Source organism: Pseudophryne corroboree, chromosome 5, assembly GCF_028390025.1.
Source record: "Pseudophryne corroboree isolate aPseCor3 chromosome 5, aPseCor3.hap2, whole genome shotgun sequence".
Lineage (NCBI taxonomy): Eukaryota > Metazoa > Chordata > Amphibia > Anura > Myobatrachidae > Pseudophryne > Pseudophryne corroboree.
In genome coordinates, this window is record NC_086448.1 from 368750654 (window position 1) to 368778049 (window position 27396).

Sequence of the window (27396 nt, forward strand, 5' to 3'; positions counted from 1 at the left end):
GGAGTTCTAGAATTCGAAAATGGAATGTTGGATGTTCTAGAATTCCAAAATAGAATGTTGGGAGTTCTAGAATTCCAAAATTGTTTGTTGGGAGTTCTAGAATACCAAAATAGAATGTTGGGAGTTCTAGAATTCCAAAATAGTCTGTTAGGAGTTCTAGAATACTAAAATAGAATGTTGGGAGTTCTAGAATTCCAAAATAGAATATTGGGAGTTCTAGAAGTCCAAGATAGAATGTTGGGAGTTCTAGAATTACAAAATAGAATATTGGGGTTCTAGATTTTTTTTTTTTTAAAAAGAAGAATGTTGGGAGTTCTAGAATTCCAAAATATTCTGTTAAGAGTTCTAGAATACTAAAAATAGAATGTTGGGAGTTCTAGAATTCCAAAATAGAATATTGGGAGTTCTAGAATTCCAAAATAGAATGTTGGGAGTTCTAGAATTCCAAGATAGAATGTTGGTGTTGCAGAATTCCAAAATAGAATGTTGGGAGTTCTAGAATTCCAAAAAAGAATATTGGGGGTTCTAAAATTTCAAAAAAGAATGTTGGTAGTTCTAGAATTCAAAAAAAGAATGTTGGTGTTGCAGAATTCCAAAATAGAATGTTGGGAGTTCTAGAATACTAAAATAGAATGTTGGGAGTTCTAGAATTACAAAATAGAATATTGACAGTTTTAAAATTCCAAAATAGAATGTTGGTAGCTCTAGAATTTCAAAAAGAATGTTGGGAGTTCTAGAATTCCAAAAATAGTATGTTAGGAGTTCTAGAATACTAAAATAGAATGTTGGGAGTTCTAGAATACCAAGGTAAAATGTTGGTGTTGCAGAATTCCAAATTAGAATGTTGGTAGTTCTAGAATTCCAAAATATAATGTTGGTGTTGCAGAATTCTAAAATAGAATGTTGGGAGTTCTAGAATTCGAAAATGGAATGTTGGATGTTCTAGAATTCCAAAATAGAATGTTGGGAGTTCTAGAATTCCAAAATTGTTTGTTGGGAGTTCTAGAATACCAAAATAGAATGTTTGGAGTTCTAGAATTCCAAAATAGTCAGTTAGGAGTTCTAGAATACTAAAATAGAATGTTGGGAGTTCTAGAATTCCAAAATAGAATATTGGGAGTTCTAGAATTCCAAAATAGAATATTGCGAGTTCTAGAATTCCAAAATAGAATGTTGGGAGTTCTAGAGTTCCAAAATAGAATGTTTGGAGTTCTAGAATACCAAGATATAATGTTGGTGTTGCAGAATTCCAAAATAGAATGTTGAGAGCTCTAGAATACCAAAATATAATGTTGGGAGTTCTAGAATTCCAAAATAGAATATTGGGAGTTCTAGAAGTCCAAGATAGAATGTTGGGAGTTCTAGAATTCCTATATAGAATGTTGGGAGTTCATGAATTCCACAATAGAATGTTGTTAGTTCTAGAATTCCAAAATAGAATGTTGGGAGTTCTAAAATACTAAAATAGAATGTTGGGAGTTCTATAATTCCAAAATAGAATGTTGGGAGTTCCAGAATTCCAAAATAGAATGTTGAGGGTTCTAGAATTCCAAAATAGAATGTTTGTGTTGCAGAATTCCAAAATAGAATGTTGGGAGTTCTAGAATACCAAGATAAAATGTTGGTGTTGCAGAATTCCAAAATAGAATGTTGGGAGTTCTAGAATTCGAAAATGGAATGTTGGTGTTCTAGAATTCCAAAATAGAATGTTGAGAGTTCTAGAATTCGAAAATGGAATGTTGGTGTTCTAGAATTACAAAATAGAATGTTGGGAGTTCTAGAATTCCAAAATAGTATGTTGGGAGTTCTAGAATTCCAAAATAGAATATTGGGGGTTCTAAAATTTCAAAAAAGAATGTTGGTAGTTCTAGAATTCAAAAAAAGAATGTTGGTGTTGCAGAATTCCAAAATAGAATGTTGGGAGTTCTAGAATACTAAAATAGAATGTTGGGAGTTCTAGAATTACAAAATAGAATATTGACAGTTTTAAAATTCCAAAATAGAATGTTGGTAGCTCTAGAATTTCAAAAAGAATGTTGGGAGTTCTAGAATTCCAAAAATAGTATGTTAGGAGTTCTAGAATACTAAAATAGAATGTTGGGAGTTCTAGAATACCAAGGTAAAATGTTGGTGTTGCAGAATTCCAAATTAGAATGTTGGTAGTTCTAGAATTCCAAAATATAATGTTGGTGTTGCAGAATTCTAAAATAGAATGTTGGGAGTTCTAGAATTCGAAAATGGAATGTTGGATGTTCTAGAATTCCAAAATAGAATGTTGGGAGTTCTAGAATTCCAAAATTGTTTGTTGGGAGTTCTAGAATACCAAAATAGAATGTTGGGAGTTCTAGAATTCCAAAATAGTCTGTTAGGAGTTCTAGAATACTAAAATAGAATGTTGGGAGTTCTAGAATTCCAAAATAGAATATTGGGAGTTCTAGAAGTCCAAGATAGAATGTTGGGAGTTCTAGAACTCCAAAATATAATGTTGGGAGTTCTAGAATTCCAAAATAGAATGTTGGGAGTTCTAGAATACCAAGATAAAATGTTGGTGTTGCAGAATTCCAAAATAGAATGTTGGGAGTTCTAGAATTCGAAAATGGAATGTTGGTGTTCTAGAATTACAAAATAGAATGTTGGGAGTTCTAGAATTCCAAAATAGTATGTTGGGAGTTCTAGAATACCAAAATAGAATGTTGGGAGTTCTAGAATTACAAAATAGAATATTGGGGTTCTAGATTTTTTTTTTTTAAAAGAAGAATGTTGGGAGTTCTAGAATTCCAAAATATTCTGTTAAGAGTTCTAGAATACTAAAAATAGAATGTTGGGAGTTCTAGAATTCCAAAATAGAATATTGGGAGTTCTAGAATTCCAAAATAGAATGTTGGGAGTTCTAGAATTCCAAGATAGAATGTTGGTGTTGCAGAATTCCAAAAGAGAATGTTGGGAGTTCTAGAATTCCAAAAAAGAATATTGGGGGTTCTAAAATTTCAAAAAAGAATGTTGGTAGTTCTAGAATTCAAAAAAAGAATGTTGGTGTTGCAGAATTCCAAAATAGAATGTTGGGAGTTCTAGAATACTAAAATAGAATGTTGGGAGTTCTAGAATTACAAAATAGAATATTGACAGTTTTAAAATTCCAAAATAGAATGTTGGTAGCTCTAGAATTTCAAAAAGAATGTTGGGAGTTCTAGAATTCCAAAAATAGTATGTTAGGAGTTCTAGAATACTAAAATAGAATGTTGGGAGTTCTAGAATACCAAGGTAAAATGTTGGTGTTGCAGAATTCCAAATTAGAATGTTGGTAGTTCTAGAATTCCAAAATATAATGTTGGTGTTGCAGAATTCTAAAATAGAATGTTGGGAGTTCTAGAATTCGAAAATGGAATGTTGGATGTTCTAGAATTCCAAAATAGAATGTTGGGAGTTCTAGAATTCCAAAATTGTTTGTTGGGAGTTCTAGAATACCAAAATAGAATGTTTGGAGTTCTAGAATTCCAAAATAGTCAGTTAGGAGTTCTAGAATACTAAAATAGAATGTTGGGAGTTCTAGAATTCCAAAATAGAATATTGGGAGTTCTAGAATTCCAAAATAGAATATTGCGAGTTCTAGAATTCCAAAATAGAATGTTGGGAGTTCTAGAGTTCCAAAATAGAATGTTTGGAGTTCTAGAATACCAAGATATAATGTTGGTGTTGCAGAATTCCAAAATAGAATGTTGAGAGTTCTAGAATACCAAAATATAATGTTGGGAGTTCTAGAATTCCAAAATAGAATATTGGGAGTTCTAGAAGTCCAAGATAGAATGTTGGGAGTTCTAGAATTCCTATATAGAATGTTGGGAGTTCATGAATTCCACAATAGAATGTTGTTAGTTCTAGAATTCCAAAATAGAATGTTGGGAGTTCTAAAATACTAAAATAGAATGTTGGGAGTTCTATAATTCCAAAATAGAATGTTGGGAGTTCCAGAATTCCAAAATAGAATGTTGAGAGTTCTAGAATTCCAAAATAGAATGTTTGTGTTGCAGAATTCCAAAATAGAATGTTGGGAGTTCTAGAATACCAAGATAAAATGTTGGTGTTGCAGAATTCCAAAATAGAATGTTGGGAGTTCTAGAATTCGAAAATGGAATGTTGGTGTTCTAGAATTACAAAATAGAATGTTGGGAGTTCTAGAATTCCAAAATAGAATGTTGAGAGTTCTAGAATTCGAAAATGGAATGTTGGTGTTCTAGAATTACAAAATAGAATGTTGGGAGTTCTAGAATTCCAAAATAGTATGTTGGGAGTTCTAGAATTCCAAAATAGAATATAGGGGGTTCTAAAATTTCAAAAAAGAATGTTGGTAGTTCTAGAATTCAAAAAAAGAATGTTGGTGTTGCAGAATTCCAAAATAGAATGTTGGGAGTTCTAGAATACTAAAATAGAATGTTGGGAGTTCTAGAATTACAAAATAGAATATTGACAGTTTTAAAATTCCAAAATAGAATGTTGGTAGCTCTAGAATTTCAAAAAGAATGTTGGGAGTTCTAGAATTCCAAAAATAGTATGTTAGGAGTTCTAGAATACTAAAATAGAATGTTGGGAGTTCTAGAATACCAAGGTAAAATGTTGGTGTTGCAGAATTCCAAATTAGAATGTTGGTAGTTCTAGAATTCCAAAATATAATGTTGGTGTTGCAGAATTCTAAAATAGAATGTTGGGAGTTCTAGAATTCAAAAATGGAATGTTGGATGTTCTAGAATTCCAAAATAGAATGTTGGGAGTTCTAGAATTCCAAAATTGTTTGTTGGGAGTTCTAGAATACCAAAAAAGAATGTTGGGAGTTCTAGAATTCCAAAATAGTCTGTTAGGAGTTCTAGAATACTAAAATAGAATGTTGGGAGTTCTAGAATTCCAAAATAGAATATTGGGAGTTCTAGAAGTCCAAGATAGAATGTTGGGAGTTCTAGAATTCCAAAATATAATGTTGGGAGTTCTAGAATTCCAAAATAGAATATTGGGAGTTCTAGAAGTCCAAGATAGAATGTTGGGAGTTCTAGAATTCCAAAATAGAATGTTGGGAGTTCTAGAATACTAAAATAGAATGTTGGGAGTTCTATAATTCCAAAATAGAATGTTGGGAGTTCCAGAATTCCAAAATAGAATGTTGAGAGTTCTAGAATTCCAAAATAGAATGTTTGTGTTGCAGAATTCCAAAATAGAATGTTGGTAGTTCTAGAATTCCAAAATAGAATGTTGGGAGTTCTAGAATACCAAGATAAAATGTTGGTGTTGCAGAATTCCAAAATAGAATGTTGGGAGTTCTAGAATTCGAAAATGGAATGTTGGTGTTCTAGAATTACAAAATAGAATGTTGGGAGTTCTAGAATTCCAAAATAGTATGTTGGGAGTTCTAGAATACCAAAATAGAATGTTGGGGTTCTAGATTTTTTTTTTTTTTTTTAAAGAAGAATGTTGGGAGTTCTAGAATTCCAAAACATTCTGTTAAGAGTTCTAGAATACTAAAAATAGAATGTTGGGAGTTCTAGAATTCCAAAATAGAATATTGGGAGTTCTAGAATTACAAAATAGAATATTGGGGTTCTAGATTTTTTTTTTTAAAGAAGAATGTTGGGAGTTCTAGAATTCCAAAATATTCTGTTAAGAGTTCTAGAATACTAAAAATAGAATGTTGGGAGTTCTAGAATTCCAAAATAGAATATTGGGAGTTCTAGAATTCCAAAATAGAATGTTGGGAGTTCTAGAATTCCAAGATAGAATGTTGGTGTTGCAGAATTCCAAAAGAGAATGTTGGGAGTTCTAGAATTCCAAAATAGAATATTGGGGGTTCTAAAATTTCAAAAAAGAATGTTGGTAGTTCTAGAATTCAAAAAAAGAATGTTGGTGTTGCAGAATTCCAAAATAGAATGTTGGGAGTTCTAGAATACTAAAATAGAATGTTGGGAGTTCTAGAATTACAAAATAGAATATTGACAGTTTTAAAATTCCAAAATAGAATGTTGGTAGCTCTAGAATTTCAAAAAGAATGTTGGGAGTTCTAGAATTCCAAAAATAGTATGTTAGGAGTTCTAGAATACTAAAATAGAATGTTGGGAGTTCTAGAATACCAAGGTAAAATGTTGGTGTTGCAGAATTCCAAATTAGAATGTTGGTAGTTCTAGAATTCCAAAATATAATGTTGGTGTTGCAGAATTCTAAAATAGAATGTTTGGAGTTCTAGAATTCGAAAATGGAATGTTGGATGTTCTAGAATTCCAAAATTGTTTGTTGGGAGTTCTAGAATACCAAAATAGAATGTTGGGAGTTCTAGAATTCCAAAATAGTCTGTTAGGAGTTCTAGAATACTAAAATAGAATGTTGGGAGTTCTAGAATTCCAAAATAGAATATTGGGAGTTCTAGAATTCCAAAATAGAATATTGCGAGTTCTAGAATTCCAAAATAGATTGTTGGGAGTTCTAGAATACTAAAATAGAATGTTGGGAGTTCTAGAATTACAAAATAGAATATTGCGAGTTCTAGAATTCCAAAATAGAATGTTGGGAGTTCTAGAATTCGAAAATGGAATGTTGGATGTTCTAGAATTCCAAAATAGAATGTTGGGAGTTCTAGAATTCCAAAATTGTTAGTTGGGAGTTCTAGCATACCAAAATAGAATGTTGGGAGTTCTAGAATTCCAAAATAGTCAGTTAGGAGTTCTAGAATACTAAAATAGAATGTTGGGAGTTCTAGAATTCCAAAATAGAATATTGGGAGTTCTAGAATTCCAAAATAGAATATTGCGAGTTCTAGAATTCCAAAATAGAATGTTGGGAGTTCTAGAATTCCAAAATAGAATGTTTGGAGTTCTAGAATACCAAGATATAATGTTGGTGTTGCAGAATTCCAAAATAGAATGTTGAGAGTTCTAGAATACCAAAATATAATGTTGGGAGTTCTAGAATTCCAAAATAGAATATTGGGAGTTCTAGAAGTCCAAGATAGAATGTTGGGAGTTCTAGAATTCCTATATAGAATGTTGGGAGTTCATGAATTCCACAATAGAATGTTGTTAGTTCTAGAATTCCAAAATAGAATGTTGGGAGTTCTAGAATACTAAAATAGAATGTTGGAAGTTCTATAATTCCAAAATAGAATGTTGGGAGTTCCAGAATTCCAAAATAGAATGTTGAGAGTTCTAGAATTCCAAAATAGAATGTTTGTGTTGCAGAATTCCAAAATAGAATGTTGGGAGTTCTAGAATACCAAGATAAAATGTTGGTGTTGCAGAATTCCAAAATAGAATGTTGGGAGTTCTAGAATTCCAAAATAGAATGTTGGGAGTTCTAGAATTCCAAAATAGAATATTGGGGGTTCTAAAATTTCAAAAAAGAATGTTGGTAGTTCTAGAATTCAAAAAAAGAATGTTGGTGTTGCAGAATTCCAAAATAGAATGTTGGGAGTTCTAGAATACTAAAATAGAATGTTGGGAGTTCTAGAATTACAAAATAGAATATTGACAGTTTTAAAATTCCAAAATAGAATGTTGGTAGCTCTAGAATTTCAAAAAGAATGTTGGGAGTTCTAGAATTCCAAAAATAGTATGTTAGGAGTTCTAGAATACTAAAATAGAATGTTGGGAGTTCTAGAATACCAAGGTAAAATGTTGGTGTTGCAGAATTCCAAATTAGAATGTTGGTAGTTCTAGAATTCCAAAATATAATGTTGGTGTTGCAGAATTCTAAAATAGAATGTTGGGAGTTCTAGAATTCGAAAATGGAATGTTGGATGTTCTAGAATTCCAAAATTGTTTGTTGGGAGTTCTAGAATACCAAAATAGAATGTTGGGAGTTCTAGAATTCCAAAATAGTCTGTTAGGAGTTCTAGAATACTAAAATAGAATGTTGGGAGTTCTAGAATTCCAAAATAGAATATTGGGAGTTCTAGAATTCCAAAATAGAATATTGCGAGTTCTAGAATTCCAAAATAGAATGTTGGGAGTTCTAGAATACTAAAATAGAATGTTGGGAGTTCTAGAATTACAAAATAGAATATTGACAGTTTTAAAATTCCAAAATAGAATGTTGGTAGCTCTAGAATTTCAAAAAGAATGTTGGGAGTTCTAGAATTCCAAAAATAGTATGTTAGGAGTTCTAGAATACTAAAATAGAATGTTGGGAGTTCTAGAATACCAAGGTAAAATGTTGGTGTAGCAGAATTCCAAATTAGAATGTTGGTAGTTCTAGAATTCGAAAATGGAATGTTGGTGTTCTAGAATTACAAAATAGAATGTTGGGAGTTCTAGAATTCCAAAATAGTATGTTGGGAGTTCTAGAATACCAAAATAGAATGTTGGGAGTTCTAGAATTACAAAATAGAATATTGGGGTTCTAGATTTTTTTTTTTAAAAAGAAGAATGTTGGGAGTTCTAGAATTCCAAAATATTCTGTTAAGAGTTCTAGAATACTAAAAATAGAATGTTGGGAGTTCTAGAATTCCAAAATAGAATATTGGGAGTTCTAGAATTCCAAAATAGAATGTTGGGAGTTCTAGAATTCCAAGATAGAATGTTGGTGTTGCAGAATTCCAAAAGAGAATGTTGGGAGTTCTAGAATTCCAAAAAAGAATATTGGGGGTTCTAAAATTTCAAAAAAGAATGTTGGTAGTTCTAGAATTCAAAAAAAGAATGTTGGTGTTGCAGAATTCCAAAATAGAATGTTGGGAGTTCTAGAATACTAAAATAGAATGTTGGGAGTTCTAGAATTACAAAATAGAATATTGACAGTTTTAAAATTCCAAAATAGAATGTTGGTAGCTCTAGAATTTCAAAAAGAATGTTGGGAGTTCTAGAATTCCAAAAATAGTATGTTAGGAGTTCTAGAATACTAAAATAGAATGTTGGGAGTTCTAGAATACCAAGGTAAAATGTTGGTGTTGCAGAATTCCAAATTAGAATGTTGGTAGTTCTAGAATTCCAAAATATAATGTTGGTGTTGCAGAATTCTAAAATAGAATGTTGGGAGTTCTAGAATTCGAAAATGGAATGTTGGATGTTCTAGAATTCCAAAATAGAATGTTGGGAGTTCTAGAATTCCAAAATTGTTTGTTGGGAGTTCTAGAATACCAAAATAGAATGTTGGGAGTTCTAGAATTCCAAAATAGTCTGTTAGGAGTTCTAGAATACTAAAATAGAATGTTGGGAGTTCTAGAATTCCAAAATAGAATATTGGGAGTTCTAGAAGTCCAAGATAGAATGTTGGGAGTTCTAGAATTCCAAAATATAATGTTGGGAGTTCTAGAATTCCAAAATAGAATATTGGGAGTTCTAGAAGTCCAAGATAGAATGTTGGGAGTTCTAGAATTCCAAAATAGAATGTTGGGAGTTCTAGAATACTAAAATAGAATATTGGGAGTTCTATAATTCCAAAATAGAATGTTGGGAGTTCCAGAATTCCAAAATAGAATGTTGAGAGTTCTAGAATTCCAAAATAGAATGTTTGTGTTGCAGAATTCCAAAATAGAATGTTGGTAGTTCTAGAATTCCAAAATAGAATGTTGGGAGTTCTAGAATACCAAGATAAAATGTTGGTGTTGCAGAATTCCAAAATAGAATGTTGGGAGTTCTAGAATTCGAAAATGGAATGTTGGTGTTCTAGAATTACAACATAGAATGTTGGGAGTTCTAGAATTCCAAAATAGTATGTTGGGAGTTCTAGAATACCAAAATAGAATGTTGGGGTTCTAGATTTTTTTTTTTTTTTTTTAAAGAAGAATGTTGGGAGTTCTAGAATTCCAAAATATTCTGTTAAGAGTTCTAGAATACTAAAAATAGAATGTTGGGAGTTCTAGAATTCCAAAATAGAATATTGGGAGTTCTAGAATTCCAAAATAGAATGTTGGGAGTTCTAGAATTCCAAGATAGAATGTTGGTGTTGCAGAATTCCAAAAGAGAATGTTGGGAGTTCTAGAATTCCAAAATAGAATATTGGGGGTTCTAAAATTTCAAAAAAGAATGTTGGTAGTTCTAGAATTCAAAAAAAGAATGTTGGTGTTGCAGAATTCCAAAATAGAATGTTGGGAGTTCTAGAATACTAAAATAGAATGTTGGGAGTTCTAGAATTACAAAATAGAATATTGACAGTTTTAAAATTCCAAAATAGAATGTTGGTAGCTCTAGAATTTCAAAAAGAATGTTGGGAGTTCTAGAATTCCAAAAATAGTATGTTAGGAGTTATAGAATACTAAAATAGAATGTTGGGAGTTCTAGAATACCAAGGTAAAATGTTGGTGTTGCAGAATTCCAAATTAGAATGTTGGTAGTTCTAGAATTCCAAAATATAATGTTGGTGTTGCAGAATTCTAAAATAGAATGTTGGGAGTTCTAGAATTCGAAAATGGAATGTTGGATGTTCTAGAATTCCAAAATTGTTTGTTGGGAGTTCTAGAATACCAAAATAGAATGTTGGGAGTTCTAGAATTCCAAAATAGTCTGTTAGGAGTTCTAGAATACTAAAATAGAATGTTGGGAGTTCTAGAATTCCAAAATAGAATATTGGGAGTTCTAGAATTCCAAAATAGAATATTGCGAGTTCTAGAATTCCAAAATAGAATGTTGGGAGTTCTAGAATACTAAAATAGAATGTTGGGAGTTCTAGAATTACAAAATAGAATATTGCGAGTTCTAGAATTCCAAAATAGAATGTTGGGAGTTCTAGAATTCGAAAATGGAATGTTGGATGTTCTAGAATTCCAAAATAGAATGTTGGGAGTTCTAGAATTCCAAAATTGTTAGTTGGGAGTTCTAGAATACCAAAATAGAATGTTGGGAGTTCTAGAATTCCAAAATAGTCAGTTAGGAGTTCTAGAATACTAAAATAGAATGTTGGGAGTTCTAGAATTCCAAAATAGAATATTGGGAGTTCTAGAATTCCAAAATAGAATATTGCGAGTTCTAGAATTCCAAAATAGAATGTTGGGAGTTCTAGAATTCCAAAATAGAATGTTTGGAGTTCTAGAATACCAAGATATAATGTTGGTGTTGCAGAATTCCAAAATAGAATGTTGAGAGTTCTAGAATACCAAAATATAATGTTGGGAGTTCTAGAATTCCAAAATAGAATATTGGGAGTTCTAGAAGTCCAAGATAGAATGTTGGGAGTTCTAGAATTCCTATATAGAATGTTGGGAGTTCATGAATTCCACAATAGAATGTTGTTAGTTCTAGAATTCCAAAATAGAATGTTGGGAGTTCTAGAATACTAAAATAGAATGTTGGAAGTTCTATAATTCCAAAATAGAATGTTGGGAGTTCCAGAATTCCAAAATAGAATGTTGAGAGTTCTAGAATTCCAAAATAGAATGTTTGTGTTGCAGAATTCCAAAATAGAATGTTGGGAGTTCTAGAATACCAAGATAAAATGTTGGTGTTGCAGAATTCCAAAATAGAATGTTGGGAGTTCTAGAATTCGAAAATGGAATGTTGGTGTTCTAGAATTACAAAATAGAATGTTGGGAGTTCTAGAATTCCAAAATAGAATGTTGAGAGTTCTAGAATTCGAAAATGGAATGTTGGTGTTCTAGAATTACAAAATAGAATGTTGGGAGTTCTAGAATTCCAAAATAGTATGTTGGGAGTTCTAGAATACCAAAATAGAATGTTGGGAGTTATATAATTCCAAAAGAGAATGTTGGGAGTTCTAGAATTCCAAAATAGAATATTGGGGGTTCTAAAATTTCAAAAAAGAATGTTGGTAGTTCTAGAATTCAAAAAAAGAATGTTGGTGTTGCAGAATTCCAAAATAGAATGTTGGGAGTTCTAGAATACTAAAATAGAATGTTGGGAGTTCTAGAATTACAAAATAGAATATTGACAGTTTTAAAATTCCAAAATAGAATGTTGGTAGCTCTAGAATTTCAAAAAGAATGTTGGGAGTTCTAGTATTCCAAAAATAGTATGTTAGGAGTTCTAGAATACTAAAATAGAATGTTGGGAGTTCTAGAATACCAAGGTAAAATGTTGGTGTTGCAGAATTCCAAATTAGAATGTTGGTAGTTCTAGAATTCCAAAATATAATGTTGGTGTTGCAGAATTCTAAAATAGAATGTTGGGAGTTCTAGAATTCGAAAATGGAATGTTGGATGTTCTAGAATTCCAAAATAGAATATTGCGAGTTCTAGAATTCCAAAATAGAATGTTGGGAGTTCTAGAATGCTAAAATAGAATGTTGGGAGTTCTAGAATTACAAAATAGAATATTGACAGTTTTAAAATTCCAAAATAGAATGTTGGTAGCTCTAGAATTTCAAAAAGAATGTTGGGAGTTCTAGAATTCCAAAAATAGTATGTTAGGAGTTCTAGAATACTAAAATAGAATGTTGGGAGTTCTAGAATTCCAAAATATAATGTTGGTGTTGCAGAATTCTAAAATAGAATGTTGGGAGTTCTAGAATTCGAAAATGGAATGTTGGATGTTCTAGAATTCCAAAATAGAATGTTGGGAGTTCTAGAATTCCAAAATTGTTTGTTGGGAGTTCTAGAATACCAAAATAGAATGTTGGGAGTTCTAGAATTCCAAAATAGTCTGTTAGGAGTTCTAGAATACTAAAATAGAATGTTGAGAGTTCTAGAATACCAAAATATAATGTTGGGAGTTCTAGAATTCCAAAATAGAATATTGCGCGTTCTAGAATTCCAAAATAGAATGTTGGGAGTTCTAGAATACTAAAATAGAATGTTGGGAGTTCTAGAATTACAAAATAGAATATTGCGAGTTCTAGAATTCCAAAATAGAATGTTGGGAGTTCTAGAATTCGAAAATGGAATGTTGGATGTTCTAGAATTCCAAAATAGAATGTTGGGAGTTCTAGAATTCCAAAATTGTTAGTTGGGAGTTCTAGAATACCAAAATAGAATGTTGGGAGTTCTAGAATTCCAAAATAGTCAGTTAGGAGTTCTAGAATACTAAAATAGAATGTTGGGAGTTCTAGAATTCCAAAATAGAATATTGGGAGTTCTAGAATTCCAAAATAGAATATTGCGAGTTCTAGAATTCCAAAATAGAATGTTGGGAGTTCTAGAATTCCAAAATAGAATGTTTGGAGTTCTAGAATACCAAGATATAATGTTGGTGTTGCAGAATTCCAAAATAGAATGTTGAGAGTTCTAGAATACCAAAATATAATGTTGGGAGTTCTAGAATTCCAAAATAGAATATTGGGAGTTCTAGAAGTCCAAGATAGAATGTTGGGAGTTCTAGAATTCCTATATAGAATGTTGGGAGTTCATGAATTCCACAATAGAATGTTGTTAGTTCTAGAATTCCAAAATAGAATGTTGGGAGTTCTAGAATACTAAAATAGAATGTTGGAAGTTCTATAATTCCAAAATAGAATGTTGGGAGTTCCAGAATTCCAAAATAGAATGTTGAGAGTTCTAGAATTCCAAAATAGAATGTTTGTGTTGCAGAATTCCAAAATAGAATGTTGGGAGTTCTAGAATACCAAGATAAAATGTTGGTGTTGCAGAATTCCAAAATAGAATGTTGGGAGTTCTAGAATTCGAAAATGGAATGTTGGTGTTCTAGAATTACAAAATAGAATGTTGGGAGTTCTAGAATTCCAAAATAGAATGTTGAGAGTTCTAGAATTCGAAAATGGAATGTTGGTGTTCTAGAATTACAAAATAGAATGTTGGGAGTTCTAGAATTCCAAAATAGTATGTTGGGAGTTCTAGAATACCAAAATAGAATGTTGGGAGTTATATAATTCCAAAAGAGAATGTTGGGAGTTCTAGAATTCCAAAATAGAATATTGGGGGTTCTAAAATTTCAAAAAAGAATGTTGGTAGTTCTAGAATTCAAAAAAAGAATGTTGGTGTTGCAGAATTCCAAAATAGAATGTTGGGAGTTCTAGAATACTAAAATAGAATGTTGGGAGTTCTAGAATTACAAAATAGAATATTGACAGTTTTAAAATTCCAAAATAGAATGTTGGTAGCTCTAGAATTTCAAAAAGAATGTTGGGAGTTCTAGTATTCCAAAAATAGTATGTTAGGAGTTCTAGAATACTAAAATAGAATGTTGGGAGTTCTAGAATACCAAGGTAAAATGTTGGTGTTGCAGAATTCCAAATTAGAATGTTGGTAGTTCTAGAATTCCAAAATATAATGTTGGTGTTGCAGAATTCTAAAATAGAATGTTGGGAGTTCTAGAATTCGAAAATGGAATGTTGGATGTTCTAGAATTCCAAAATAGAATGTTGGGAGTTCTAGAATTCCAAAATTGTTTGTTGGGAGTTCTAGAATACCAAAATAGAATGTTGGGAGTTCTAGAATTCCAAAATAGTCTGTTAGGAGTTCTAGAATACTAAAATAGAATGTTGGGAGTTCTAGAATTCCAAAATAGAATATTGGGAGTTCTAGAATTCCAAAATAGAATATTGCGAGTTCTAGAATTCCAAAATAGAATGTTGGGAGTTCTAGAATACTAAAATAGAATGTTGGGAGTTCTAGAATTACAAAATAGAATATTGACAGTTTTAAAATTCCAAAATAGAATGTTGGGAGCTCTAGAATTTCAAAAAGAATGTTGGGAGTTCTAGAATTCCAAAAATAGTATGTTAGGAGTTCTAGAATACTAAAATAGAATGTTGGGAGTTCTAGAATTCCAAAATATAATGTTGGTGTTGCAGAATTCTAAAATAGAATGTTGGGAGTTCTAGAATTCGAAAATGGAATGTTGGATGTTCTAGAATTCCAAAATAGAATGTTGGGAGTTCTAGAATTCCAAAATTGTTTGTTGGGAGTTCTAGAATACCAAAATAGAATGTTGGGAGTTCTAGAATTCCAAAATAGTCTGTTAGGAGTTCTAGAATACTAAAATAGAATGTTGAGAGTTCTAGAATACCAAAATATAATGTTGGGAGTTCTAGAATTCCAAAATCGAATATTGGGAATTCTAGAAGTCCAAGATAGAATGTTGGGAGTTCTAGAATTCCTATATAGAATGTTGGGAGTTCATGAATTCCACAATAGAATGTTGTTAGTTCTAGAATTCCAAAATAGAATGTTGGGAGTTCTAAAATACTAAAATAGAATGTTGGGAGTTCTATAATTCCAAAATAGAATGTTGGGAGTTCCAGAATTCCAAAATAGAATGTTGAGAGTTCTAGAATTCCAAAATAGAATGTTTGTGTTGCAGAATTCCAAAATAGAATGTTGGGAGTTCTAGAATACCAAGATAAAATGTTGGTGTTGCAGAATTCCAAAATAGAATGTTGGGAGTTCTAGAATTCGAAAATGGAATGTTGGTGTTCTAGAATTACAAAATAGAATGTTGGGAGTTCTAGAATTCCAAAATAGAATGTTGAGAGTTCTAGAATTCGAAAATGGAATGTTGGTGTTCTAGAATTACAAAATAGAATGTTGGGAGTTCTAGAATTCCAAAATAGTATGTTGGGAGTTCTAGAATTCCAAAATAGAATATAGGGGGTTCTAAAATTTCAAAAAAGAATGTTGGTAGTTCTAGAATTCAAAAAAAGAATGTTGGTGTTGCAGAATTCCAAAATAGAATGTTGGGAGTTCTAGAATACTAAAATAGAATGTTGGGAGTTCTAGAATTACAAAATAGAATATTGACAGTTTTAAAATTCCAAAATAGAATGTTGGTAGCTCTAGAATTTCAAAAAGAATGTTGGGAGTTCTAGAATTCCAAAAATAGTATGTTAGGAGTTCTAGAATACTAAAATAGAATGTTGGGAGTTCTAGAATACCAAGGTAAAATGTTGGTGTTGCAGAATTCCAAATTAGAATGTTGGTAGTTCTAGAATTCCAAAATATAATGTTGGTGTTGCAGAATTCTAAAATAGAATGTTGGGAGTTCTAGAATTCGAAAATGGAATGTTGGATGTTCTAGAATTCCAAAATAGAATGTTGGGAGTTCTAGAATTCCAAAATTGTTTGTTGGGAGTTCTAGAATACCAAAATAGAATGTTGGGAGTTCTAGAATTCCAAAATAGTCTGTTAGGAGTTCTAGAATACTAAAATAGAATGTTGGGAGTTCTAGAATTCCAAAATAGAATATTGGGAGTTCTAGAAGTCCAAGATAGAATGTTGGGAGTTCTAGAATTACAAAATAGAATATTGGGGTTCTAGATTTTTTTTTTTTTAAAAAGAAGAATGTTGGGAGTTCTAGAATTCCAAAATATTCTGTTAAGAGTTCTAGAATACTAAAAATAGAATGTTGGGAGTTCTAGAATTCCAAAATAGAATATTGGGAGTTCTAGAATTCCAAAATAGAATGTTGGGAGTTCTAGAATTCCAAGATAGAATGTTGGTGTTGCAGAATTCCAAAATAGAATGTTGGGAGTTCTAGAATTCCAAAAAAGAATATTGGGGGTTCTAAAATTTCAAAAAAGAATGTTGGTAGTTCTAGAATTCAAAAAAAGAATGTTGGTGTTGCAGAATTCCAAAATAGAATGTTGGGAGTTCTAGAATACTAAAATAGAATGTTGGGAGTTCTAGAATTACAAAATAGAATATTGACAGTTTTAAAATTCCAAAATAGAATGTTGGTAGCTCTAGAATTTCAAAAAGAATGTTGGGAGTTCTAGAATTCCAAAAATAGTATGTTAGGAGTTCTAGAATACTAAAATAGAATGTTGGGAGTTCTAGAATACCAAGGTAAAATGTTGGTGTTGCAGAATTCCAAATTAGAATGTTGGTAGTTCTAGAATTCCAAAATATAATGTTGGTGTTGCAGAATTCTAAAATAGAATGTTGGGAGTTCTAGAATTCGAAAATGGAATGTTGGATGTTCTAGAATTCCAAAATAGAATGTTGGGAGTTCTAGAATTCCAAAATTGTTTGTTGGGAGTTCTAGAATACCAAAATAGAATGTTTGGAGTTCTAGAATTCCAAAATAGTCAGTTAGGAGTTCTAGAATACTAAAATAGAATGTTGGGAGTTCTAGAATTCCAAAATAGAATATTGGGAGTTCTAGAATTCCAAAATAGAATATTGCGAGTTCTAGAATTCCAAAATAGAATGTTGGGAGTTCTAGAGTTCCAAAATAGAATGTTTGGAGTTCTAGAATACCAAGATATAATGTTGGTGTTGCAGAATTCCAAAATAGAATGTTGAGAGCTCTAGAATACCAAAATATAATGTTGGGAGTTCTAGAATTCCAAAATAGAATATTGGGAGTTCTAGAAGTCCAAGATAGAATGTTGGGAGTTCTAGAATTCCTATATAGAATGTTGGGAGTTCATGAATTCCACAATAGAATGTTGTTAGTTCTAGAATTCCAAAATAGAATGTTGGGAGTTCTAAAATACTAAAATAGAATGTTGGGAGTTCTATAATTCCAAAATAGAATGTTGGGAGTTCCAGAATTCCAAAATAGAATGTTGAGAGTTCTAGAATTCCAAAATAGAATGTTTGTGTTGCAGAATTCCAAAATAGAATGTTGGGAGTTCTAGAATACCAAGATAAAATGTTGGTGTTGCAGAATTCCAAAATAGAATGTTGGGAGTTCTAGAATTCGAAAATGGAATGTTGGTGTTCTAGAATTCCAAAATAGAATGTTGAGAGTTCTAGAATTCGAAAATGGAATGTTGGTGTTCTAGAATTACAAAATAGAATGTTGGGAGTTCTAGAATTCCAAAATAGTATGTTGGGAGTTCTAGAATTCCAAAATAGAATATAGGGGGTTCTAAAATTTCAAAAAAGAATGTTGGTAGTTCTAGAATTCAAAAAAAGAATGTTGGTGTTGCAGAATTCCAAAATAGAATGTTGGGAGTTCTAGAATACTAAAATAGAATGTTGGGAGTTCTAGAATTACAAAATAGAATATTGACAGTTTTAAAATTCCAAAATAGAATGTTGGTAGCTCTAGAATTTCAAAAAGAATGTTGGGAGTTCTAGAATTCCAAAAATAGTATGTTAGGAGTTCTAGAATACTAAAATAGAATGTTGGGAGTTCTAGAATACCAAGGTAAAATGTTGGTGTTGCAGAATTCCAAATTAGAATGTTGGTAGTTCTAGAATTCCAAAATATAATGTTGGTGTTGCAGAATTCTAAAATAGAATGTTGGGAGTTCTAGAATTCGAAAATGGAATGTTGGATGTTCTAGAATTCCAAAATAGAATGTTGGGAGTTCTAGAATTCCAAAATTGTTTGTTGGGAGTTCTAGAATACCAAAATAGAATGTTGGGAGTTCTAGAATTCCAAAATAGTCTGTTAGGAGTTCTAGAATACTAAAATAGAATGTTGGGAGTTCTAGAATTCCAAAATAGAATATTGGGAGTTCTAGAAGTCCAAGATAGAATGTTGGGAGTTCTAGAACTCCAAAATATAATGTTGGGAGTTCTAGAATTCCAAAATAGAATGTTGGGAGTTCTAGAATACCAAGATAAAATGTTGGTGTTGCAGAATTCCAAAATAGAATGTTGGGAGTTCTAGAATTCGAAAATGGAATGTTGGTGTTCTAGAATTACAAAATAGAATGTTGGGAGTTCTAGAATTCCAAAATAGTATGTTGGGAGTTCTAGAATACCAAAATAGAATGTTGGGAGTTCTAGAATTACAAAATAGAATATTGGGGTTCTAGATTTTTTTTTTTTAAAAGAAGAATGTTGGGAGTTCTAGAATTCCAAAATATTCTGTTAAGAGTTCTAGAATACTAAAAATAGAATGTTGGGAGTTCTAGAATTCCAAAATAGAATATTGGGAGTTCTAGAATTCCAAAATAGAATGTTGGGAGTTCTAGAATTCCAAGATAGAATGTTGGTGTTGCAGAATTCCAAAAGAGAATGTTGGGAGTTCTAGAATTCCAAAAAAGAATATTGGGGGTTCTAAAATTTCAAAAAAGAATGTTGGTAGTTCTAGAATTCAAAAAAAGAATGTTGGTGTTGCAGAATTCCAAAATAGAATGTTGGGAGTTCTAGAATACTAAAATAGAATGTTGGGAGTTCTAGAATTACAAAATAGAATATTGACAGTTTTAAAATTCCAAAATAGAATGTTGGTAGCTCTAGAATTTCAAAAAGAATGTTGGGAGTTCTAGAATTCCAAAAATAGTATGTTAGGAGTTCTAGAATACTAAAATAGAATGTTGGGAGTTCTAGAATACCAAGGTAAAATGTTGGTGTTGCAGAATTCCAAATTAGAATGTTGGTAGTTCTAGAATTCCAAAATATAATGTTGGTGTTGCAGAATTCTAAAATAGAATGTTGGGAGTTCTAGAATTCGAAAATGGAATGTTGGATGTTCTAGAATTCCAAAATAGAATGTTGGGAGTTCTAGAATTCCAAAATTGTTTGTTGGGAGTTCTAGAATACCAAAATAGAATGTTTGGAGTTCTAGAATTCCAAAATAGTCAGTTAGGAGTTCTAGAATACTAAAATAGAATGTTGGGAGTTCTAGAATTCCAAAATAGAATATTGGGAGTTCTAGAATTCCAAAATAGAATATTGCGAGTTCTAGAATTCCAAAATAGAATGTTGGGAGTTCTAGAGTTCCAAAATAGAATGTTTGGAGTTCTAGAATACCAAGATATAATGTTGGTGTTGCAGAATTCCAAAATAGAATGTTGAGAGTTCTAGAATACCAAAATATAATGTTGGGAGTTCTAGAATTCCAAAATAGAATATTGGGAGTTCTAGAAGTCCAAGATAGAATGTTGGGAGTTCTAGAATTCCTATATAGAATGTTGGGAGTTCATGAATTCCACAATAGAATGTTGTTAGTTCTAGAATTCCAAAATAGAATGTTGGGAGTTCTAAAATACTAAAATAGAATGTTGGGAGTTCTATAATTCCAAAATAGAATGTTGGGAGTTCCAGAATTCCAAAATAGAATGTTGAGAGTTCTAGAATTCCAAAATAGAATGTTTGTGTTGCAGAATTCCAAAATAGAATGTTGGGAGTTCTAGAATACCAAGATAAAATGTTGGTGTTGCAGAATTCCAAAATAGAATGTTGGGAGTTCTAGAATTCGAAAATGGAATGTTGGTGTTCTAGAATTACAAAATAGAATGTTGGGAGTTCTAGAATTCCAAAATAGAATGTTGAGAGTTCTAGAATTCGAAAATGGAATGTTGGTGTTCTAGAATTACAAAATAGAATGTTGGGAGTTCTAGAATTCCAAAATAGTATGTTGGGAGTTCTAGAATTCCAAAATAGAATATAGGGGGTTCTAAAATTTCAAAAAAGAATGTTGGTAGTTCTAGAATTCAAAAAAAGAATGTTGGTGTTGCAGAATTCCAAAATAGAATGTTGGGAGTTCTAGAATACTAAAATAGAATGTTGGGAGTTCTAGAATTACAAAATAGAATATTGACAGTTTTAAAATTCCAAAATAGAATGTTGGTAGCTCTAGAATTTCAAAAAGAATGTTGGGAGTTCTAGAATTCCAAAAATAGTATGTTAGGAGTTCTAGAATACTAAAATAGAATGTTGGGAGTTCTAGAATACCAAGGTAAAATGTTGGTGTTGCAGAATTCCAAATTAGAATGTTGGTAGTTCTAGAATTCCAAAATATAATGTTGGTGTTGCAGAATTCTAAAATAGAATGTTGGGAGTTCTAGAATTCAAAAATGGAATGTTGGATGTTCTAGAATTCCAAAATAGAATGTTGGGAGTTCTAGAATTCCAAAATTGTTTGTTGGGAGTTCTAGAATACCAAAAAAGAATGTTGGGAGTTCTAGAATTCCAAAATAGTCTGTTAGGAGTTCTAGAATACTAAAATAGAATGTTGGGAGTTCTAGAATTCCAAAATAGAATATTGGGAGTTCTAGAAGTCCAAGATAGAATGTTGGGAGTTCTAGAATTCCAAAATATAATGTTGGGAGTTCTAGAATTCCAAAATAGAATATTGGGAGTTCTAGAAGTCCAAGATAGAATGTTGGGAGTTCTAGAATTCCAAAATAGAATGTTGGGAGTTCTAGAATACTAAAATAGAATGTTGGGAGTTCTATAATTCCAAAATAGAATGTTGGGAGTTCCAGAATTCCAAAATAGAATGTTGAGAGTTCTAGAATTCCAAAATAGAATGTTTGTGTTGCAGAATTCCAAAATAGAATGTTGGTAGTTCTAGAATTCCAAAATAGAATGTTGGGAGTTCTAGAATACCAAGATAAAATGTTGGTGTTGCAGAATTCCAAAATAGAATGTTGGGAGTTCTAGAATTCGAAAATGGAATGTTGGTGTTCTAGAATTACAAAATAGAATGTTGGGAGTTCTAGAATTCCAAAATAGTATGTTGGGAGTTCTAGAATACCAAAATAGAATGTTGGGGTTCTAGATTTTTTTTTTTTTTTTTAAAGAAGAATGTTGGGAGTTCTAGAATTCCAAAACATTCTGTTAAGAGTTCTAGAATACTAAAAATAGAATGTTGGGAGTTCTAGAATTCCAAAATAGAATATTGGGAGTTCTAGAATTACAAAATAGAATATTGGGGTTCTAGATTTTTTTTTTAAAGAAGAATGTTGGGAGTTCTAGAATTCCAAAATATTCTGTTAAGAGTTCTAGAATACTAAAAATAGAATGTTGGGAGTTCTAGAATTCCAAAATAGAATATTGGGAGTTCTAGAATTCCAAAATAGAATGTTGGGAGTTCTAGAATTCCAAGATAGAATGTTGGTGTTGCAGAATTCCAAAAGAGAATGTTGGGAGTTCTAGAATTCCAAAATAGAATATTGGGGGTTCTAAAATTTCAAAAAAGAATGTTGGTAGTTCTAGAATTCAAAAAAAGAATGTTGGTGTTGCAGAATTCCAAAATAGAATGTTGGGAGTTCTAGAATACTAAAATAGAATGTTGGGAGTTCTAGAATTACAAAATAGAATATTGACAGTTTTAAAATTCCAAAATAGAATGTTGGTAGCTCTAGAATTTCAAAAAGAATGTTGGGAGTTCTAGAATTCCAAAAATAGTATGTTAGGAGTTCTAGAATACTAAAATAGAATGTTGGGAGTTCTAGAATACCAAGGTAAAATGTTGGTGTTGCAGAATTCCAAATTAGAATGTTGGTAGTTCTAGAATTCCAAAATATAATGTTGGTGTTGCAGAATTCTAAAATAGAATGTTTGGAGTTCTAGAATTCGAAAATGGAATGTTGGATGTTCTAGAATTCCAAAATTGTTTGTTGGGAGTTCTAGAATACCAAAATAGAATGTTGGGAGTTCTAGAATTCCAAAATAGTCTGTTAGGAGTTCTAGAATACTAAAATAGAATGTTGGGAGTTCTAGAATTCCAAAATAGAATATTGGGAGTTCTAGAATTCCAAAATAGAATATTGCGAGTTCTAGAATTCCAAAATAGATTGTTGGGAGTTCTAGAATACTAAAATAGAATGTTGGGAGTTCTAGAATTACAAAATAGAATATTGCGAGTTCTAGAATTCCAAAATAGAATGTTGGGAGTTCTAGAATTCGAAAATGGAATGTTGGATGTTCTAGAATTCCAAAATAGAATGTTGGGAGTTCTAGAATTCCAAAATTGTTAGTTGGGAGTTCTAGCATACCAAAATAGAATGTTGGGAGTTCTAGAATTCCAAAATAGTCAGTTAGGAGTTCTAGAATACTAAAATAGAATGTTGGGAGTTCTAGAATTCCAAAATAGAATATTGGGAGTTCTAGAATTCCAAAATAGAATATTGCGAGTTCTAGAATTCCAAAATAGAATGTTGGGAGTTCTAGAATTCCAAAATAGAATGTTTGGAGTTCTAGAATACCAAGATATAATGTTGGTGTTGCAGAATTCCAAAATAGAATGTTGAGAGTTCTAGAATACCAAAATATAATGTTGGGAGTTCTAGAATTCCAAAATAGAATATTGGGAGTTCTAGAAGTCCAAGATAGAATGTTGGGAGTTCTAGAATTCCTATATAGAATGTTGGGAGTTCATGAATTCCACAATAGAATGTTGTTAGTTCTAGAATTCCAAAATAGAATGTTGGGAGTTCTAGAATACTAAAATAGAATGTTGGAAGTTCTATAATTCCAAAATAGAATGTTGGGAGTTCCAGAATTCCAAAATAGAATGTTGAGAGTTCTAGAATTCCAAAATAGAATGTTTGTGTTGCAGAATTCCAAAATAGAATGTTGGGAGTTCTAGAATACCAAGATAAAATGTTGGTGTTGCAGAATTCCAAAATAGAATGTTGGGAGTTCTAGAATTCCAAAATAGAATGTTGGGAGTTCTAGAATTCCAAAATAGAATATTGGGGGTTCTAAAATTTCAAAAAAGAATGTTGGTAGTTCTAGAATTCAAAAAAAGAATGTTGGTGTTGCAGAATTCCAAAATAGAATGTTGGGAGTTCTAGAATACTAAAATAGAATGTTGGGAGTTCTAGAATTACAAAATAGAATATTGACAGTTTTAAAATTCCAAAATAGAATGTTGGTAGCTCTAGAATTTCAAAAAGAATGTTGGGAGTTCTAGAATTCCAAAAATAGTATGTTAGGAGTTCTAGAATACTAAAATAGAATGTTGGGAGTTCTAGAATACCAAGGTAAAATGTTGGTGTTGCAGAATTCCAAATTAGAATGTTGGTAGTTCTAGAATTCCAAAATATAATGTTGGTGTTGCAGAATTCTAAAATAGAATGTTGGGAGTTCTAGAATTCGAAAATGGAATGTTGGATGTTCTAGAATTCCAAAATTGTTTGTTGGGAGTTCTAGAATACCAAAATAGAATGTTGGGAGTTCTAGAATTCCAAAATAGTCTGTTAGGAGTTCTAGAATACTAAAATAGAATGTTGGGAGTTCTAGAATTCCAAAATAGAATATTGGGAGTTCTAGAATTCCAAAATAGAATATTGCGAGTTCTAGAATTCCAAAATAGAATGTTGGGAGTTCTAGAATACTAAAATAGAATGTTGGGAGTTCTAGAATTACAAAATAGAATATTGACAGTTTTAAAATTCCAAAATAGAATGTTGGTAGCTCTAGAATTTCAAAAAGAATGTTGGGAGTTCTAGAATTCCAAAAATAGTATGTTAGGAGTTCTAGAATACTAAAATAGAATGTTGGGAGTTCTAGAATACCAAGGTAAAATGTTGGTGTAGCAGAATTCCAAATTAGAATGTTGGTAGTTCTAGAATTCGAAAATGGAATGTTGGTGTTCTAGAATTACAAAATAGAATGTTGGGAGTTCTAGAATTCCAAAATAGTATGTTGGGAGTTCTAGAATACCAAAATAGAATGTTGGGAGTTCTAGAATTACAAAATAGAATATTGGGGTTCTAGATTTTTTTTTTTTAAAAAGAAGAATGTTGGGAGTTCTAGAATTCCAAAATATTCTGTTAAGAGTTCTAGAATACTAAAAATAGAATGTTGGGAGTTCTAGAATTCCAAAATAGAATATTGGGAGTTCTAGAATTCCAAAATAGAATGTTGGGAGTTCTAGAATTCCAAGATAGAATGTTGGTGTTGCAGAATTCCAAAAGAGAATGTTGGGAGTTCTAGAATTCCAAAAAAGAATATTGGGGGTTCTAAAATTTCAAAAAAGAATGTTGGTAGTTCTAGAATTCAAAAAAAGAATGTTGGTGTTGCAGAATTCCAAAATAGAATGTTGGGAGTTCTAGAATACTAAAATAGAATGTTGGGAGTTCTAGAATTACAAAATAGAATATTGACAGTTTTAAAATTCCAAAATAGAATGTTGGTAGCTCTAGAATTTCAAAAAGAATGTTGGGAGTTCTAGAATTCCAAAAATAGTATGTTAGGAGTTCTAGAATACTAAAATAGAATGTTGGGAGTTCTAGAATACCAAGGTAAAATGTTGGTGTTGCAGAATTCCAAATTAGAATGTTGGTAGTTCTAGAATTCCAAAATATAATGTTGGTGTTGCAGAATTCTAAAATAGAATGTTGGGAGTTCTAGAATTCGAAAATGGAATGTTGGATGTTCTAGAATTCCAAAATAGAATGTTGGGAGTTCTAGAATTCCAAAATTGTTTGTTGGGAGTTCTAGAATACCAAAATAGAATGTTGGGAGTTCTAGAATTCCAAAATAGTCTGTTAGGAGTTCTAGAATACTAAAATAGAATGTTGGGAGTTCTAGAATTCCAAAATAGAATATTGGGAGTTCTAGAAGTCCAAGATAGAATGTTGGGAGTTCTAGAATTCCAAAATATAATGTTGGGAGTTCTAGAATTCCAAAATAGAATATTGGGAGTTCTAGAAGTCCAAGATAGAATGTTGGGAGTTCTAGAATTCCAAAATAGAATGTTGGGAGTTCTAGAATACTAAAATAGAATATTGGGAGTTCTATAATTCCAAAATAGAATGTTGGGAGTTCCAGAATTCCAAAATAGAATGTTGAGAGTTCTAGAATTCCAAAATAGAATGTTTGTGTTGCAGAATTCCAAAATAGAATGTTGGTAGTTCTAGAATTCCAAAATAGAATGTTGGGAGTTCTAGAATACCAAGATAAAATGTTGGTGTTGCAGAATTCCAAAATAGAATGTTGGGAGTTCTAGAATTCGAAAATGGAATGTTGGTGTTCTAGAATTACAACATAGAATGTTGGGAGTTCTAGAATTCCAAAATAGTATGTTGGGAGTTCTAGAATACCAAAATAGAATGTTGGGGTTCTAGATTTTTTTTTTTTTTTTAAAGAAGAATGTTGGGAGTTCTAGAATTCCAAAATATTCTGTTAAGAGTTCTAGAATACTAAAAATAGAATGTTGGGAGTTCTAGAATTCCAAAATAGAATATTGGGAGTTCTAGAATTCCAAAATAGAATGTTGGGAGTTCTAGAATTCCAAGATAGAATGTTGGTGTTGCAGAATTCCAAAAGAGAATGTTGGGAGTTCTAGAATTCCAAAATAGAATATTGGGGGTTCTAAAATTTCAAAAAAGAATGTTGGTAGTTCTAGAATTCAAAAAAAGAATGTTGGTGTTGCAGAATTCCAAAATAGAATGTTGGGAGTTCTAGAATACTAAAATAGAATGTTGGGAGTTCTAGAATTACAAAATAGAATATTGACAGTTTTAAAATTCCAAAATAGAATGTTGGTAGCTCTAGAATTTCAAAAAGAATGTTGGGAGTTCTAGAATTCCAAAAATAGTATGTTAGGAGTTATAGAATACTAAAATAGAATGTTGGGAGTTCTAGAATACCAAGGTAAAATGTTGGTGTTGCAGAATTCCAAATTAGAATGTTGGTAGTTCTAGAATTCCAAAATATAATGTTGGTGTTGCAGAATTCTAAAATAGAATGTTGGGAGTTCTAGAATTCGAAAATGGAATGTTGGATGTTCTAGAATTCCAAAATTGTTTGTTGGGAGTTCTAGAATACCAAAATAGAATGTTGGGAGTTCTAGAATTCCAAAATAGTCTGTTAGGAGTTCTAGAATACTAAAATAGAATGTTGGGAGTTCTAGAATTCCAAAATAGAATATTGGGAGTTCTAGAATTCCAAAATAGAATATTGCGAGTTCTAGAATTCCAAAATAGAATGTTGGGAGTTCTAGAATACTAAAATAGAATGTTGGGAGTTCTAGAATTACAAAATAGAATATTGCGAGTTCTAGAATTCCAAAATAGAATGTTGGGAGTTCTAGAATTCGAAAATGGAATGTTGGATGTTCTAGAATTCCAAAATAGAATGTTGGGAGTTCTAGAATTCCAAAATTGTTAGTTGGGAGTTCTAGAATACCAAAATAGAATGTTGGGAGTTCTAGAATTCCAAAATAGTCAGTTAGGAGTTCTAGAATACTAAAATAGAATGTTGGGAGTTCTAGAATTCCAAAATAGAATATTGGGAGTTCTAGAATTCCAAAATAGAATATTGCGAGTTCTAGAATTCCAAAATAGAATGTTGGGAGTTCTAGAATTCCAAAATAGAATGTTTGGAGTTCTAGAATACCAAGATATAATGTTGGTGTTGCAGAATTCCAAAATAGAATGTTGAGAGTTCTAGAATACCAAAATATAATGTTGGGAGTTCTAGAATTCCAAAATAGAATATTGGGAGTTCTAGAAGTCCAAGATAGAATGTTGGGAGTTCTAGAATTCCTATATAGAATGTTGGGAGTTCATGAATTCCACAATAGAATGTTGTTAGTTCTAGAATTCCAAAATAGAATGTTGGGAGTTCTAGAATACTAAAATAGAATGTTGGAAGTTCTATAATTCCAAAATAGAATGTTGGGAGTTCCAGAATTCCAAAATAGAATGTTGAGAGTTCTAGAATTCCAAAATAGAATGTTTGTGTTGCAGAATTCCAAAATAGAATGTTGGGAGTTCTAGAATACCAAGATAAAATGTTGGTGTTGCAGAATTCCAAAATAGAATGTTGGGAGTTCTAGAATTCGAAAATGGAATGTTGGTGTTCTAGAATTACAAAATAGAATGTTGGGAGTTCTAGAATTCCAAAATAGAATGTTGAGAGTTCTAGAATTCGAAAATGGAATG